Genomic DNA, 16260 nt, shown 5'->3' on the forward strand with positions numbered 1-16260 from the left:
TAGTACTTGGATGGGTGACCGCCTGGGAATACCGGGTGTTGTAGACATTTTTTTACTTATAATTTTGCATTCCTACCAAACATAATTGTTCTATGATTTTTTTTACTAATTTACTTGGATGTAATATTCAACATATCTAGCTATCAATGAATGAAGAAAACAGAAAATAAATCATTCATAAATTTATTTATTTTTCAATACCCATCTGCATGGTGAAATATTTTTACGTGAAATACATGCAAGTCAAGTTATATACACTTAAGAATTCCACTCCTTCCACATGCATGTGGCTACATATATATATTTTTTTTTTAAATTAGGTCGTCTGTGATAATATGGTATCCGCCTTTTGTCGTCATTTGAAATCGCCTCTTTCTTTTTGACCAGGGCTTATATGATTCACTATTTTTCTGAAAGAATTCTGATTAGCAAAAATTCATTATAGCAAAAACAAATAATAAACAATAAATACTAATTATAGCTTGTAAAGTTCCAGTAAAAAATTCGAATATTTGAAACGTCTTTCATCTCGGTCAAGGAAGTCCCGCTTTCGAAGTTTGCCATCTTTGTGTGCTTTCATATCGAAGGCAAAATCTAAATTTTTGGGAAGTCTCTTTATTTCTACGTATATCTGAAAGCAAAAACATATAAAGAAATGATTTTACTACAAAGGTATATCATTTTTACGGCACAATCTAGTTTTTGTGAAATAATACAACACGTTTTCTGATGAAGAATCGCACGAGAGAAATTGACAAGTTGTACATTAATCGTAAATATTTCTTTACTCGTGGTATTTTGTTTAATTCTTATGACATATTCTGAAAGAAAAATTCCTGCTGAAGATTTTCGTGTATGATTTATATATCAAAACGTACAATTTATTTGAAACAAATGATTAAAACTTGTCGAACAAGCACACAGATTTTCTTGTCGATCTGTTTGAATTAGATTGTCATGAAAGTTTAAGGGTGCTCTCGTCGAGGTCCGCGTTAGATAGATAATTACACTATGTCAGTGAGGTTTGGTAAACATTGTAATCTGTCGTTCATTCGCACACATCGTTCAACAACCAAAACCGCAAAATGTCAGACGCACCAGCACCAGTAGTAAAGACCCCAGCTAAGTCACCAAAGAAGAAAGTTGCAGCTAAACCAAAGAAAGTAGCTACTCATCCAAAATACAGCGAGATGGTCGGAAAGGCTATATCTGCTTTGAAAGAGCGTGGAGGCTCCAGCCGTCAAGCCATCCTTAAGTATATCTTAGCAAACTTCAGCGTTGGTAGCGATGCAAAAACAGTAAACACTCACTTGAAGTTAGCTCTGAAATCAGGAGTGAAGAGCAATAGCTTGAAACAGTCGAAGGGTACCGGCGCTTCTGGAAGCTTTAAGATTGGGGAAGTGGCTAAACCAGCTAAGAAACCAGCAAAGAAAGTAGTTAAACCTAAAGCCGCCAAGCCAAAGAAGGCAAAGACACCTACCAAAAAGACTGCCGCAAAGAAACCTGCAGCAAAGAAACCAGCAGGTGAAAAGAAAGCAGCTAAACCAAAAGCAAAGAAACCAGCTGCAAAGAAACCTGCTGCAAAACCTGCTGCCAAATCTGCAAAGAAAGCCACAAAATCTCCCAAGAAGACAAAGGCTGCAGCTAAACCAAAGAAGGCAAAGACACCAAAGAAGAAGTAAATAAAGGAAGCATCCTGATGCTTTTAAAGCTTAAACAGCCCTTTTAAGGGCTACCAAAATTTTTCAAAAAGAGTCTGAAATTGTTGCATGGTATTAGTCACAAATAAAATATAGCTTGTCCCATATTCTAAATCTCTCTGTCTTCTCTGCAATTTTTTTCTACTATAAAGTCCATGTGTACTTGCCTAGTTTTACTATCTTCCACTCTCTGGATCGTGCAGTAAGTGTTTAGTTTTGCTTCTATCTTAAACCTGAAATTTTTTTTTATACAAATTCTAGATCTGTTCAAAATTGCTACTTCCTAACTTTATATATCAAACATTTTGACACTTCTGTGTCTACGACCATATCACGTTGAAAACACCGGTTCTCGTCCGATCACCGAAGTTAAGCAACGTCGAGCCCGGTTAGTACTTGGATGGGTGACCGCCTGGGAATACCGGGTGTTGTAGACATTTTTTGTACCTATAATTTTGCATTTCTACCAAACAATTAATGTAAAGTTTTGCTTCTGAAAAAATCTGTTTTATATAAATTTCTTTTCAAAAATGCTACTACCTAACCTTATATATCAAAAATTTTAACACTTCTGTGTCTACGACCATATCACGTTGAAAACACCGGTTCTCGTCCGATCACCGAAGTTAAGCAACGTCGAGCCCGGTTAGTACTTGGATGGGTGACCGCCTGGGAATACCGGGTGTTGTAGACATTTTTTTACTTATAATTTTGCATTCCTACCAAACATAATTGTTCTATGATTTTTTTTACTAATTTACTTGGATGTAATATTCAACATATCTAGCTATCAATGAATGAAGAAAACAGAAAATAAATCATTCATAAATTTATTTATTTTTCAATACCCATCTGCATGGTGAAATATTTTTACGTGAAATACATGCAAGTCAAGTTATATACACTTAAGAATTCCACTCCTTCCACATGCATGTGGCTACATATATATATTTTTTTTTTAAATTAGGTCGTCTGTGATAATATGGTATCCGCCTTTTGTCGTCATTTGAAATCGCCTCTTTCTTTTTGACCAGGGCTTATATGATTCACTATTTTTCTGAAAGAATTCTGATTAGCAAAAATTCATTATAGCAAAAACAAATAATAAACAATAAATACTAATTATAGCTTGTAAAGTTCCAGTAAAAAATTCGAATATTTGAAACGTCTTTCATCTCGGTCAAGGAAGTCCCGCTTTCGAAGTTTGCCATCTTTGTGTGCTTTCATATCGAAGGCAAAATCTAAATTTTTGGGAAGTCTCTTTATTTCTACGTATATCTGAAAGCAAAAACATATAAAGAAATGATTTTACTACAAAGGTATATCATTTTTACGGCACAATCTAGTTTTTGTGAAATAATACAACACGTTTTCTGATGAAGAATCGCACGAGAGAAATTGACAAGTTGTACATTAATCGTAAATATTTCTTTACTCGTGGTATTTTGTTTAATTCTTATGACATATTCTGAAAGAAAAATTCCTGCTGAAGATTTTCGTGTATGATTTATATATCAAAACGTACAATTTATTTGAAACAAATGATTAAAACTTGTCGAACAAGCACACAGATTTTCTTGTCGATCTGTTTGAATTAGATTGTCATGAAAGTTTAAGGGTGCTCTCGTCGAGGTCCGCGTTAGATAGATAATTACACTATGTCAGTGAGGTTTGGTAAACATTGTAATCTGTCGTTCATTCGCACACATCGTTCAACAACCAAAACCGCAAAATGTCAGACGCACCAGCACCAGTAGTAAAGACCCCAGCTAAGTCACCAAAGAAGAAAGTTGCAGCTAAACCAAAGAAAGTAGCTACTCATCCAAAATACAGCGAGATGGTCGGAAAGGCTATATCTGCTTTGAAAGAGCGTGGAGGCTCCAGCCGTCAAGCCATCCTTAAGTATATCTTAGCAAACTTCAGCGTTGGTAGCGATGCAAAAACAGTAAACACTCACTTGAAGTTAGCTCTGAAATCAGGAGTGAAGAGCAATAGCTTGAAACAGTCGAAGGGTACCGGCGCTTCTGGAAGCTTTAAGATTGGGGAAGTGGCTAAACCAGCTAAGAAACCAGCAAAGAAAGTAGTTAAACCTAAAGCCGCCAAGCCAAAGAAGGCAAAGACACCTACCAAAAAGACTGCCGCAAAGAAACCTGCAGCAAAGAAACCAGCAGGTGAAAAGAAAGCAGCTAAACCAAAAGCAAAGAAACCAGCTGCAAAGAAACCTGCTGCAAAACCTGCTGCCAAATCTGCAAAGAAAGCCACAAAATCTCCCAAGAAGACAAAGGCTGCAGCTAAACCAAAGAAGGCAAAGACACCAAAGAAGAAGTAAATAAAGGAAGCATCCTGATGCTTTTAAAGCTTAAACAGCCCTTTTAAGGGCTACCAAAATTTTTCAAAAAGAGTCTGAAATTGTTGCATGGTATTAGTCACAAATAAAATATAGCTTGTCCCATATTCTAAATCTCTCTGTCTTCTCTGCAATTTTTTTCTACTATAAAGTCCATGTGTACTTGCCTAGTTTTACTATCTTCCACTCTCTGGATCGTGCAGTAAGTGTTTAGTTTTGCTTCTATCTTAAACCTGAAATTTTTTTTTATACAAATTCTAGATCTGTTCAAAATTGCTACTTCCTAACTTTATATATCAAACATTTTGACACTTCTGTGTCTACGACCATATCACGTTGAAAACACCGGTTCTCGTCCGATCACCGAAGTTAAGCAACGTCGAGCCCGGTTAGTACTTGGATGGGTGACCGCCTGGGAATACCGGGTGTTGTAGACATTTTTTGTACCTATAATTTTGCATTTCTACCAAACAATTAATGTAAAGTTTTGCTTCTGAAAAAATCTGTTTTATATAAATTTCTTTTCAAAAATGCTACTACCTAACCTTATATATCAAAAATTTTAACACTTCTGTGTCTACGACCATATCACGTTGAAAACACCGGTTCTCGTCCGATCACCGAAGTTAAGCAACGTCGAGCCCGGTTAGTACTTGGATGGGTGACCGCCTGGGAATACCGGGTGTTGTAGACATTTTTTTACTTATAATTTTGCATTCCTACCAAACATAATTGTTCTATGATTTTTTTTACTAATTTACTTGGATGTAATATTCAACATATCTAGCTATCAATGAATGAAGAAAACAGAAAATAAATCATTCATAAATTTATTTATTTTTCAATACCCATCTGCATGGTGAAATATTTTTACGTGAAATACATGCAAGTCAAGTTATATACACTTAAGAATTCCACTCCTTCCACATGCATGTGGCTACATATATATTTTTTTTTTTTAAATTAGGTCGTCTGTGATAATATGGTATCCGCCTTTTGTCGTCATTTGAAATCGCCTCTTTCTTTTTGACCAGGGCTTATATGATTCACTATTTTTCTGAAAGAATTCTGATTAGCAAAAATTCATTATAGCAAAAACAAATAATAAACAATAAATACTAATTATAGCTTGTAAAGTTCCAGTAAAAAATTCGAATATTTGAAACGTCTTTCATCTCGGTCAAGGAAGTCCCGCTTTCGAAGTTTGCCATCTTTGTGTGCTTTCATATCGAAGGCAAAATCTAAATTTTTGGGAAGTCTCTTTATTTCTACGTATATCTGAAAGCAAAAACATATAAAGAAATGATTTTACTACAAAGGTATATCATTTTTACGGCACAATCTAGTTTTTGTGAAATAATACAACACGTTTTCTGATGAAGAATCGCACGAGAGAAATTGACAAGTTGTACATTAATCGTAAATATTTCTTTACTCGTGGTATTTTGTTTAATTCTTATGACATATTCTGAAAGAAAAATTCCTGCTGAAGATTTTCGTGTATGATTTATATATCAAAACGTACAATTTATTTGAAACAAATGATTAAAACTTGTCGAACAAGCACACAGATTTTCTTGTCGATCTGTTTGAATTAGATTGTCATGAAAGTTTAAGGGTGCTCTCGTCGAGGTCCGCGTTAGATAGATAATTACACTATGTCAGTGAGGTTTGGTAAACATTGTAATCTGTCGTTCATTCGCACACATCGTTCAACAACCAAAACCGCAAAATGTCAGACGCACCAGCACCAGTAGTAAAGACCCCAGCTAAGTCACCAAAGAAGAAAGTTGCAGCTAAACCAAAGAAAGTAGCTACTCATCCAAAATACAGCGAGATGGTCGGAAAGGCTATATCTGCTTTGAAAGAGCGTGGAGGCTCCAGCCGTCAAGCCATCCTTAAGTATATCTTAGCAAACTTCAGCGTTGGTAGCGATGCAAAAACAGTAAACACTCACTTGAAGTTAGCTCTGAAATCAGGAGTGAAGAGCAATAGCTTGAAACAGTCGAAGGGTACCGGCGCTTCTGGAAGCTTTAAGATTGGGGAAGTGGCTAAACCAGCTAAGAAACCAGCAAAGAAAGTAGTTAAACCTAAAGCCGCCAAGCCAAAGAAGGCAAAGACACCTACCAAAAAGACTGCCGCAAAGAAACCTGCAGCAAAGAAACCAGCAGGTGAAAAGAAAGCAGCTAAACCAAAAGCAAAGAAACCAGCTGCAAAGAAACCTGCTGCAAAACCTGCTGCCAAATCTGCAAAGAAAGCCACAAAATCTCCCAAGAAGACAAAGGCTGCAGCTAAACCAAAGAAGGCAAAGACACCAAAGAAGAAGTAAATAAAGGAAGCATCCTGATGCTTTTAAAGCTTAAACAGCCCTTTTAAGGGCTACCAAAATTTTTCAAAAAGAGTCTGAAATTGTTGCATGGTATTAGTCACAAATAAAATATAGCTTGTCCCATATTCTAAATCTCTCTGTCTTCTCTGCAATTTTTTTCTACTATAAAGTCCATGTGTACTTGCCTAGTTTTACTATCTTCCACTCTCTGGATCGTGCAGTAAGTGTTTAGTTTTGCTTCTATCTTAAACCTGAAATTTTTTTTTATACAAATTCTAGATCTGTTCAAAATTGCTACTTCCTAACTTTATATATCAAACATTTTGACACTTCTGTGTCTACGACCATATCACGTTGAAAACACCGGTTCTCGTCCGATCACCGAAGTTAAGCAACGTCGAGCCCGGTTAGTACTTGGATGGGTGACCGCCTGGGAATACCGGGTGTTGTAGACATTTTTTGTACCTATAATTTTGCATTTCTACCAAACAATTAATGTAAAGTTTTGCTTCTGAAAAAATCTGTTTTATATAAATTTCTTTTCAAAAATGCTACTACCTAACCTTATATATCAAAAATTTTAACACTTCTGTGTCTACGACCATATCACGTTGAAAACACCGGTTCTCGTCCGATCACCGAAGTTAAGCAACGTCGAGCCCGGTTAGTACTTGGATGGGTGACCGCCTGGGAATACCGGGTGTTGTAGACATTTTTTTACTTATAATTTTGCATTCCTACCAAACATAATTGTTCTATGATTTTTTTTACTAATTTACTTGGATGTAATATTCAACATATCTAGCTATCAATGAATGAAGAAAACAGAAAATAAATCATTCATAAATTTATTTATTTTTCAATACCCATCTGCATGGTGAAATATTTTTACGTGAAATACATGCAAGTCAAGTTATATACACTTAAGAATTCCACTCCTTCCACATGCATGTGGCTACATATATATATTTTTTTTTTAAATTAGGTCGTCTGTGATAATATGGTATCCGCCTTTTGTCGTCATTTGAAATCGCCTCTTTCTTTTTGACCAGGGCTTATATGATTCACTATTTTTCTGAAAGAATTCTGATTAGCAAAAATTCATTATAGCAAAAACAAATAATAAACAATAAATACTAATTATAGCTTGTAAAGTTCCAGTAAAAAATTCGAATATTTGAAACGTCTTTCATCTCGGTCAAGGAAGTCCCGCTTTCGAAGTTTGCCATCTTTGTGTGCTTTCATATCGAAGGCAAAATCTAAATTTTTGGGAAGTCTCTTTATTTCTACGTATATCTGAAAGCAAAAACATATAAAGAAATGATTTTACTACAAAGGTATATCATTTTTACGGCACAATCTAGTTTTTGTGAAATAATACAACACGTTTTCTGATGAAGAATCGCACGAGAGAAATTGACAAGTTGTACATTAATCGTAAATATTTCTTTACTCGTGGTATTTTGTTTAATTCTTATGACATATTCTGAAAGAAAAATTCCTGCTGAAGATTTTCGTGTATGATTTATATATCAAAACGTACAATTTATTTGAAACAAATGATTAAAACTTGTCGAACAAGCACACAGATTTTCTTGTCGATCTGTTTGAATTAGATTGTCATGAAAGTTTAAGGGTGCTCTCGTCGAGGTCCGCGTTAGATAGATAATTACACTATGTCAGTGAGGTTTGGTAAACATTGTAATCTGTCGTTCATTCGCACACATCGTTCAACAACCAAAACCGCAAAATGTCAGACGCACCAGCACCAGTAGTAAAGACCCCAGCTAAGTCACCAAAGAAGAAAGTTGCAGCTAAACCAAAGAAAGTAGCTACTCATCCAAAATACAGCGAGATGGTCGGAAAGGCTATATCTGCTTTGAAAGAGCGTGGAGGCTCCAGCCGTCAAGCCATCCTTAAGTATATCTTAGCAAACTTCAGCGTTGGTAGCGATGCAAAAACAGTAAACACTCACTTGAAGTTAGCTCTGAAATCAGGAGTGAAGAGCAATAGCTTGAAACAGTCGAAGGGTACCGGCGCTTCTGGAAGCTTTAAGATTGGGGAAGTGGCTAAACCAGCTAAGAAACCAGCAAAGAAAGTAGTTAAACCTAAAGCCGCCAAGCCAAAGAAGGCAAAGACACCTACCAAAAAGACTGCCGCAAAGAAACCTGCAGCAAAGAAACCAGCAGGTGAAAAGAAAGCAGCTAAACCAAAAGCAAAGAAACCAGCTGCAAAGAAACCTGCTGCAAAACCTGCTGCCAAATCTGCAAAGAAAGCCACAAAATCTCCCAAGAAGACAAAGGCTGCAGCTAAACCAAAGAAGGCAAAGACACCAAAGAAGAAGTAAATAAAGGAAGCATCCTGATGCTTTTAAAGCTTAAACAGCCCTTTTAAGGGCTACCAAAATTTTTCAAAAAGAGTCTGAAATTGTTGCATGGTATTAGTCACAAATAAAATATAGCTTGTCCCATATTCTAAATCTCTCTGTCTTCTCTGCAATTTTTTTCTACTATAAAGTCCATGTGTACTTGCCTAGTTTTACTATCTTCCACTCTCTGGATCGTGCAGTAAGTGTTTAGTTTTGCTTCTATCTTAAACCTGAAATTTTTTTTTATACAAATTCTAGATCTGTTCAAAATTGCTACTTCCTAACTTTATATATCAAACATTTTGACACTTCTGTGTCTACGACCATATCACGTTGAAAACACCGGTTCTCGTCCGATCACCGAAGTTAAGCAACGTCGAGCCCGGTTAGTACTTGGATGGGTGACCGCCTGGGAATACCGGGTGTTGTAGACATTTTTTGTACCTATAATTTTGCATTTCTACCAAACAATTAATGTAAAGTTTTGCTTCTGAAAAAATCTGTTTTATATAAATTTCTTTTCAAAAATGCTACTACCTAACCTTATATATCAAAAATTTTAACACTTCTGTGTCTACGACCATATCACGTTGAAAACACCGGTTCTCGTCCGATCACCGAAGTTAAGCAACGTCGAGCCCGGTTAGTACTTGGATGGGTGACCGCCTGGGAATACCGGGTGTTGTAGACATTTTTTTACTTATAATTTTGCATTCCTACCAAACATAATTGTTCTATGATTTTTTTTACTAATTTACTTGGATGTAATATTCAACATATCTAGCTATCAATGAATGAAGAAAACAGAAAATAAATCATTCATAAATTTATTTATTTTTCAATACCCATCTGCATGGTGAAATATTTTTACGTGAAATACATGCAAGTCAAGTTATATACACTTAAGAATTCCACTCCTTCCACATGCATGTGGCTACATATATATATTTTTTTTTTAAATTAGGTCGTCTGTGATAATATGGTATCCGCCTTTTGTCGTCATTTGAAATCGCCTCTTTCTTTTTGACCAGGGCTTATATGATTCACTATTTTTCTGAAAGAATTCTGATTAGCAAAAATTCATTATAGCAAAAACAAATAATAAACAATAAATACTAATTATAGCTTGTAAAGTTCCAGTAAAAAATTCGAATATTTGAAACGTCTTTCATCTCGGTCAAGGAAGTCCCGCTTTCGAAGTTTGCCATCTTTGTGTGCTTTCATATCGAAGGCAAAATCTAAATTTTTGGGAAGTCTCTTTATTTCTACGTATATCTGAAAGCAAAAACATATAAAGAAATGATTTTACTACAAAGGTATATCATTTTTACGGCACAATCTAGTTTTTGTGAAATAATACAACACGTTTTCTGATGAAGAATCGCACGAGAGAAATTGACAAGTTGTACATTAATCGTAAATATTTCTTTACTCGTGGTATTTTGTTTAATTCTTATGACATATTCTGAAAGAAAAATTCCTGCTGAAGATTTTCGTGTATGATTTATATATCAAAACGTACAATTTATTTGAAACAAATGATTAAAACTTGTCGAACAAGCACACAGATTTTCTTGTCGATCTGTTTGAATTAGATTGTCATGAAAGTTTAAGGGTGCTCTCGTCGAGGTCCGCGTTAGATAGATAATTACACTATGTCAGTGAGGTTTGGTAAACATTGTAATCTGTCGTTCATTCGCACACATCGTTCAACAACCAAAACCGCAAAATGTCAGACGCACCAGCACCAGTAGTAAAGACCCCAGCTAAGTCACCAAAGAAGAAAGTTGCAGCTAAACCAAAGAAAGTAGCTACTCATCCAAAATACAGCGAGATGGTCGGAAAGGCTATATCTGCTTTGAAAGAGCGTGGAGGCTCCAGCCGTCAAGCCATCCTTAAGTATATCTTAGCAAACTTCAGCGTTGGTAGCGATGCAAAAACAGTAAACACTCACTTGAAGTTAGCTCTGAAATCAGGAGTGAAGAGCAATAGCTTGAAACAGTCGAAGGGTACCGGCGCTTCTGGAAGCTTTAAGATTGGGGAAGTGGCTAAACCAGCTAAGAAACCAGCAAAGAAAGTAGTTAAACCTAAAGCCGCCAAGCCAAAGAAGGCAAAGACACCTACCAAAAAGACTGCCGCAAAGAAACCTGCAGCAAAGAAACCAGCAGGTGAAAAGAAAGCAGCTAAACCAAAAGCAAAGAAACCAGCTGCAAAGAAACCTGCTGCAAAACCTGCTGCCAAATCTGCAAAGAAAGCCACAAAATCTCCCAAGAAGACAAAGGCTGCAGCTAAACCAAAGAAGGCAAAGACACCAAAGAAGAAGTAAATAAAGGAAGCATCCTGATGCTTTTAAAGCTTAAACAGCCCTTTTAAGGGCTACCAAAATTTTTCAAAAAGAGTCTGAAATTGTTGCATGGTATTAGTCACAAATAAAATATAGCTTGTCCCATATTCTAAATCTCTCTGTCTTCTCTGCAATTTTTTTCTACTATAAAGTCCATGTGTACTTGCCTAGTTTTACTATCTTCCACTCTCTGGATCGTGCAGTAAGTGTTTAGTTTTGCTTCTATCTTAAACCTGAAATTTTTTTTTATACAAATTCTAGATCTGTTCAAAATTGCTACTTCCTAACTTTATATATCAAACATTTTGACACTTCTGTGTCTACGACCATATCACGTTGAAAACACCGGTTCTCGTCCGATCACCGAAGTTAAGCAACGTCGAGCCCGGTTAGTACTTGGATGGGTGACCGCCTGGGAATACCGGGTGTTGTAGACATTTTTTGTACCTATAATTTTGCATTTCTACCAAACAATTAATGTAAAGTTTTGCTTCTGAAAAAATCTGTTTTATATAAATTTCTTTTCAAAAATGCTACTACCTAACCTTATATATCAAAAATTTTAACACTTCTGTGTCTACGACCATATCACGTTGAAAACACCGGTTCTCGTCCGATCACCGAAGTTAAGCAACGTCGAGCCCGGTTAGTACTTGGATGGGTGACCGCCTGGGAATACCGGGTGTTGTAGACATTTTTTTACTTATAATTTTGCATTCCTACCAAACATAATTGTTCTATGATTTTTTTTACTAATTTACTTGGATGTAATATTCAACATATCTAGCTATCAATGAATGAAGAAAACAGAAAATAAATCATTCATAAATTTATTTATTTTTCAATACCCATCTGCATGGTGAAATATTTTTACGTGAAATACATGCAAGTCAAGTTATATACACTTAAGAATTCCACTCCTTCCACATGCATGTGGCTACATATATATATTTTTTTTTTAAATTAGGTCGTCTGTGATAATATGGTATCCGCCTTTTGTCGTCATTTGAAATCGCCTCTTTCTTTTTGACCAGGGCTTATATGATTCACTATTTTTCTGAAAGAATTCTGATTAGCAAAAATTCATTATAGCAAAAACAAATAATAAACAATAAATACTAATTATAGCTTGTAAAGTTCCAGTAAAAAATTCGAATATTTGAAACGTCTTTCATCTCGGTCAAGGAAGTCCCGCTTTCGAAGTTTGCCATCTTTGTGTGCTTTCATATCGAAGGCAAAATCTAAATTTTTGGGAAGTCTCTTTATTTCTACGTATATCTGAAAGCAAAAACATATAAAGAAATGATTTTACTACAAAGGTATATCATTTTTACGGCACAATCTAGTTTTTGTGAAATAATACAACACGTTTTCTGATGAAGAATCGCACGAGAGAAATTGACAAGTTGTACATTAATCGTAAATATTTCTTTACTCGTGGTATTTTGTTTAATTCTTATGACATATTCTGAAAGAAAAATTCCTGCTGAAGATTTTCGTGTATGATTTATATATCAAAACGTACAATTTATTTGAAACAAATGATTAAAACTTGTCGAACAAGCACACAGATTTTCTTGTCGATCTGTTTGAATTAGATTGTCATGAAAGTTTAAGGGTGCTCTCGTCGAGGTCCGCGTTAGATAGATAATTACACTATGTCAGTGAGGTTTGGAAAACATTGTAATCTGTCGTTCATTCGCACACATCGTTCAACAACCAAAACCGCAAAATGTCAGACGCACCAGCACCAGTAGTAAAGACCCCAGCTAAGTCACCAAAGAAGAAAGTTGCAGCTAAACCAAAGAAAGTAGCTACTCATCCAAAATACAGCGAGATGGTCGGAAAGGCTATATCTGCTTTGAAAGAGCGTGGAGGCTCCAGCCGTCAAGCCATCCTTAAGTATATCTTAGCAAACTTCAGCGTTGGTAGCGATGCAAAAACAGTAAACACTCACTTGAAGTTAGCTCTGAAATCAGGAGTGAAGAGCAATAGCTTGAAACAGTCGAAGGGTACCGGCGCTTCTGGAAGCTTTAAGATTGGGGAAGTGGCTAAACCAGCTAAGAAACCAGCAAAGAAAGTAGTTAAACCTAAAGCCGCCAAGCCAAAGAAGGCAAAGACACCTACCAAAAAGACTGCCGCAAAGAAACCTGCAGCAAAGAAACCAGCAGGTGAAAAGAAAGCAGCTAAACCAAAAGCAAAGAAACCAGCTGCAAAGAAACCTGCTGCAAAACCTGCTGCCAAATCTGCAAAGAAAGCCACAAAATCTCCCAAGAAGACAAAGGCTGCAGCTAAACCAAAGAAGGCAAAGACACCAAAGAAGAAGTAAATAAAGGAAGCATCCTGATGCTTTTAAAGCTTAAACAGCCCTTTTAAGGGCTACCAAAATTTTTCAAAAAGAGTCTGAAATTGTTGCATGGTATTAGTCACAAATAAAATATAGCTTGTCCCATATTCTAAATCTCTCTGTCTTCTCTGCAATTTTTTTCTACTATAAAGTCCATGTGTACTTGCCTAGTTTTACTATCTTCCACTCTCTGGATCGTGCAGTAAGTGTTTAGTTTTGCTTCTATCTTAAACCTGAAATTTTTTTTTATACAAATTCTAGATCTGTTCAAAATTGCTACTTCCTAACTTTATATATCAAACATTTTGACACTTCTGTGTCTACGACCATATCACGTTGAAAACACCGGTTCTCGTCCGATCACCGAAGTTAAGCAACGTCGAGCCCGGTTAGTACTTGGATGGGTGACCGCCTGGGAATACCGGGTGTTGTAGACATTTTTTGTACCTATAATTTTGCATTTCTACCAAACAATTAATGTAAAGTTTTGCTTCTGAAAAAATCTGTTTTATATAAATTTCTTTTCAAAAATGCTACTACCTAACCTTATATATCAAAAATTTTAACACTTCTGTGTCTACGACCATATCACGTTGAAAACACCGGTTCTCGTCCGATCACCGAAGTTAAGCAACGTCGAGCCCGGTTAGTACTTGGATGGGTGACCGCCTGGGAATACCGGGTGTTGTAGACATTTTTTTACTTATAATTTTGCATTCCCACCAAACATAATTGTTCTATGATTTTTTTTACTAATTTACTTGGATGTAATATTCAACATATCTAGCTATCAATGAATGAAGAAAACAGAAAATAAATCATTCATAAATTTATTTATTTTTCAATACCCATCTGCATGGTGAAATATTTTTACGTGAAATACATGCAAGTCAAGTTATATACACTTAAGAATTCCACTCCTTCCACATGCATGTGGCTACATATATATATTTTTTTTTTAAATTAGGTCGTCTGTGATAATATGGTATCCGCCTTTTGTCGTCATTTGAAATCGCCTCTTTCTTTTTGACCAGGGCTTATATGATTCACTATTTTTCTGAAAGAATTCTGATTAGCAAAAATTCATTATAGCAAAAACAAATAATAAACAATAAATACTAATTATAGCTTGTAAAGTTCCAGTAAAAAATTCGAATATTTGAAACGTCTTTCATCTCGGTCAAGGAAGTCCCGCTTTCGAAGTTTGCCATCTTTGTGTGCTTTCATATCGAAGGCAAAATCTAAATTTTTGGGAAGTCTCTTTATTTCTACGTATATCTGAAAGCAAAAACATATAAAGAAATGATTTTACTACAAAGGTATATCATTTTTACGGCACAATCTAGTTTTTGTGAAATAATACAACACGTTTTCTGATGAAGAATCGCACGAGAGAAATTGACAAGTTGTACATTAATCGTAAATATTTCTTTACTCGTGGTATTTTGTTTAATTCTTATGACATATTCTGAAAGAAAAATTCCTGCTGAAGATTTTCGTGTATGATTTATATATCAAAACGTACAATTTATTTGAAACAAATGATTAAAACTTGTCGAACAAGCACACAGATTTTCTTGTCGATCTGTTTGAATTAGATTGTCATGAAAGTTTAAGGGTGCTCTCGTCGAGGTCCGCGTTAGATAGATAATTACACTATGTCAGTGAGGTTTGGAAAACATTGTAATCTGTCGTTCATTCGCACACATCGTTCAACAACCAAAACCGCAAAATGTCAGACGCACCAGCACCAGTAGTAAAGACCCCAGCTAAGTCACCAAAGAAGAAAGTTGCAGCTAAACCAAAGAAAGTAGCTACTCATCCAAAATACAGCGAGATGGTCGGAAAGGCTATATCTGCTTTGAAAGAGCGTGGAGGCTCCAGCCGTCAAGCCATCCTTAAGTATATCTTAGCAAACTTCAGCGTTGGTAGCGATGCAAAAACAGTAAACACTCACTTGAAGTTAGCTCTGAAATCAGGAGTGAAGAGCAATAGCTTGAAACAGTCGAAGGGTACCGGCGCTTCTGGAAGCTTTAAGATTGGGGAAGTGGCTAAACCAGCTAAGAAACCAGCAAAGAAAGTAGTTAAACCTAAAGCCGCCAAGCCAAAGAAGGCAAAGACACCTACCAAAAAGACTGCCGCAAAGAAACCTGCAGCAAAGAAACCAGCAGGTGAAAAGAAAGCAGCTAAACCAAAAGCAAAGAAACCAGCTGCAAAGAAACCTGCTGCAAAACCTGCTGCCAAATCTGCAAAGAAAGCCACAAAATCTCCCAAGAAGACAAAGGCTGCAGCTAAACCAAAGAAGGCAAAGACACCAAAGAAGAAGTAAATAAAGGAAGCATCCTGATGCTTTTAAAGCTTAAACAGCCCTTTTAAGGGCTACCAAAATTTTTCAAAAAGAGTCTGAAATTGTTGCATGGTATTAGTCACAAATAAAATATAGCTTGTCCCATATTCTAAATCTCTCTGTCTTCTCTGCAATTTTTTTCTACTATAAAGTCCATGTGTACTTGCCTAGTTTTACTATCTTCCACTCTCTGGATCGTGCAGTAAGTGTTTAGTTTTGCTTCTATCTTAAACCTGAAATTTTTTTTTATACAAATTCTAGATCTGTTCAAAATTGCTACTTCCTAACTTTATATATCAAACATTTTGACACTTCTGTGTCTACGACCATATCACGTTGAAAACACCGGTTCTCGTCCGATCACCGAAGTTAAGCAACGTCGAGCCCGGTTAGTACTTGGATGGGTGACCGCCTGGGAATACCGGGTGTTGTAGACATTTTTTGTACCTATAATTTTGCATTTCTACCAAACAATTAA

At 36.0% G+C, this 16260-nt stretch overlaps 13 non-coding genes across 13 annotated transcripts; all 13 read left to right on the forward strand.

Moving 5' to 3' along the window:
• The first annotated feature begins 2018 nt into the window (after positions 1-2018).
• LOC139506496 (5S ribosomal RNA) lies at positions 2019-2137 on the forward strand. Its single transcript, XR_011660172.1, has one exon. It is a non-coding gene; the product is annotated as a 5S ribosomal RNA (ribosomal RNA).
• A 138-nt stretch (positions 2138-2275) lies between these two features.
• LOC139506508 (5S ribosomal RNA) lies at positions 2276-2394 on the forward strand. The gene has a single exon (XR_011660183.1). It is a non-coding gene; the product is annotated as a 5S ribosomal RNA (ribosomal RNA).
• Positions 2395-4365: 1971 nt separating this feature from the next.
• On the forward strand, positions 4366-4484 carry LOC139506518 (5S ribosomal RNA). Its single transcript, XR_011660193.1, has one exon. It is a non-coding gene; the product is annotated as a 5S ribosomal RNA (ribosomal RNA).
• Positions 4485-4622: 138 nt separating this feature from the next.
• Positions 4623-4741, forward strand: LOC139506519 (5S ribosomal RNA). The gene has a single exon (XR_011660194.1). It is a non-coding gene; the product is annotated as a 5S ribosomal RNA (ribosomal RNA).
• A 1971-nt stretch (positions 4742-6712) lies between these two features.
• Positions 6713-6831, forward strand: LOC139506520 (5S ribosomal RNA). Its single transcript, XR_011660195.1, has one exon. It is a non-coding gene; the product is annotated as a 5S ribosomal RNA (ribosomal RNA).
• A 138-nt stretch (positions 6832-6969) lies between these two features.
• Positions 6970-7088, forward strand: LOC139506497 (5S ribosomal RNA). The gene has a single exon (XR_011660173.1). It is a non-coding gene; the product is annotated as a 5S ribosomal RNA (ribosomal RNA).
• A 1971-nt stretch (positions 7089-9059) lies between these two features.
• Positions 9060-9178, forward strand: LOC139506498 (5S ribosomal RNA). Its single transcript, XR_011660174.1, has one exon. It is a non-coding gene; the product is annotated as a 5S ribosomal RNA (ribosomal RNA).
• A 138-nt stretch (positions 9179-9316) lies between these two features.
• On the forward strand, positions 9317-9435 carry LOC139506499 (5S ribosomal RNA). The gene has a single exon (XR_011660175.1). It is a non-coding gene; the product is annotated as a 5S ribosomal RNA (ribosomal RNA).
• Positions 9436-11406: 1971 nt separating this feature from the next.
• Positions 11407-11525, forward strand: LOC139506500 (5S ribosomal RNA). The gene has a single exon (XR_011660176.1). It is a non-coding gene; the product is annotated as a 5S ribosomal RNA (ribosomal RNA).
• A 138-nt stretch (positions 11526-11663) lies between these two features.
• On the forward strand, positions 11664-11782 carry LOC139506501 (5S ribosomal RNA). Its single transcript, XR_011660177.1, has one exon. It is a non-coding gene; the product is annotated as a 5S ribosomal RNA (ribosomal RNA).
• A 1971-nt stretch (positions 11783-13753) lies between these two features.
• On the forward strand, positions 13754-13872 carry LOC139506502 (5S ribosomal RNA). Its single transcript, XR_011660178.1, has one exon. It is a non-coding gene; the product is annotated as a 5S ribosomal RNA (ribosomal RNA).
• Positions 13873-14010: 138 nt separating this feature from the next.
• On the forward strand, positions 14011-14129 carry LOC139506503 (5S ribosomal RNA). The gene has a single exon (XR_011660179.1). It is a non-coding gene; the product is annotated as a 5S ribosomal RNA (ribosomal RNA).
• Positions 14130-16100: 1971 nt separating this feature from the next.
• On the forward strand, positions 16101-16219 carry LOC139506504 (5S ribosomal RNA). Its single transcript, XR_011660180.1, has one exon. It is a non-coding gene; the product is annotated as a 5S ribosomal RNA (ribosomal RNA).
• Positions 16220-16260: the final 41 nt, after the last annotated feature.

Source organism: Mytilus edulis, unplaced genomic scaffold, assembly GCF_963676685.1.
Source record: "Mytilus edulis unplaced genomic scaffold, xbMytEdul2.2 SCAFFOLD_1073, whole genome shotgun sequence".
Classification (NCBI taxonomy): Eukaryota; Metazoa; Mollusca; class Bivalvia; order Mytilida; family Mytilidae; genus Mytilus; species Mytilus edulis.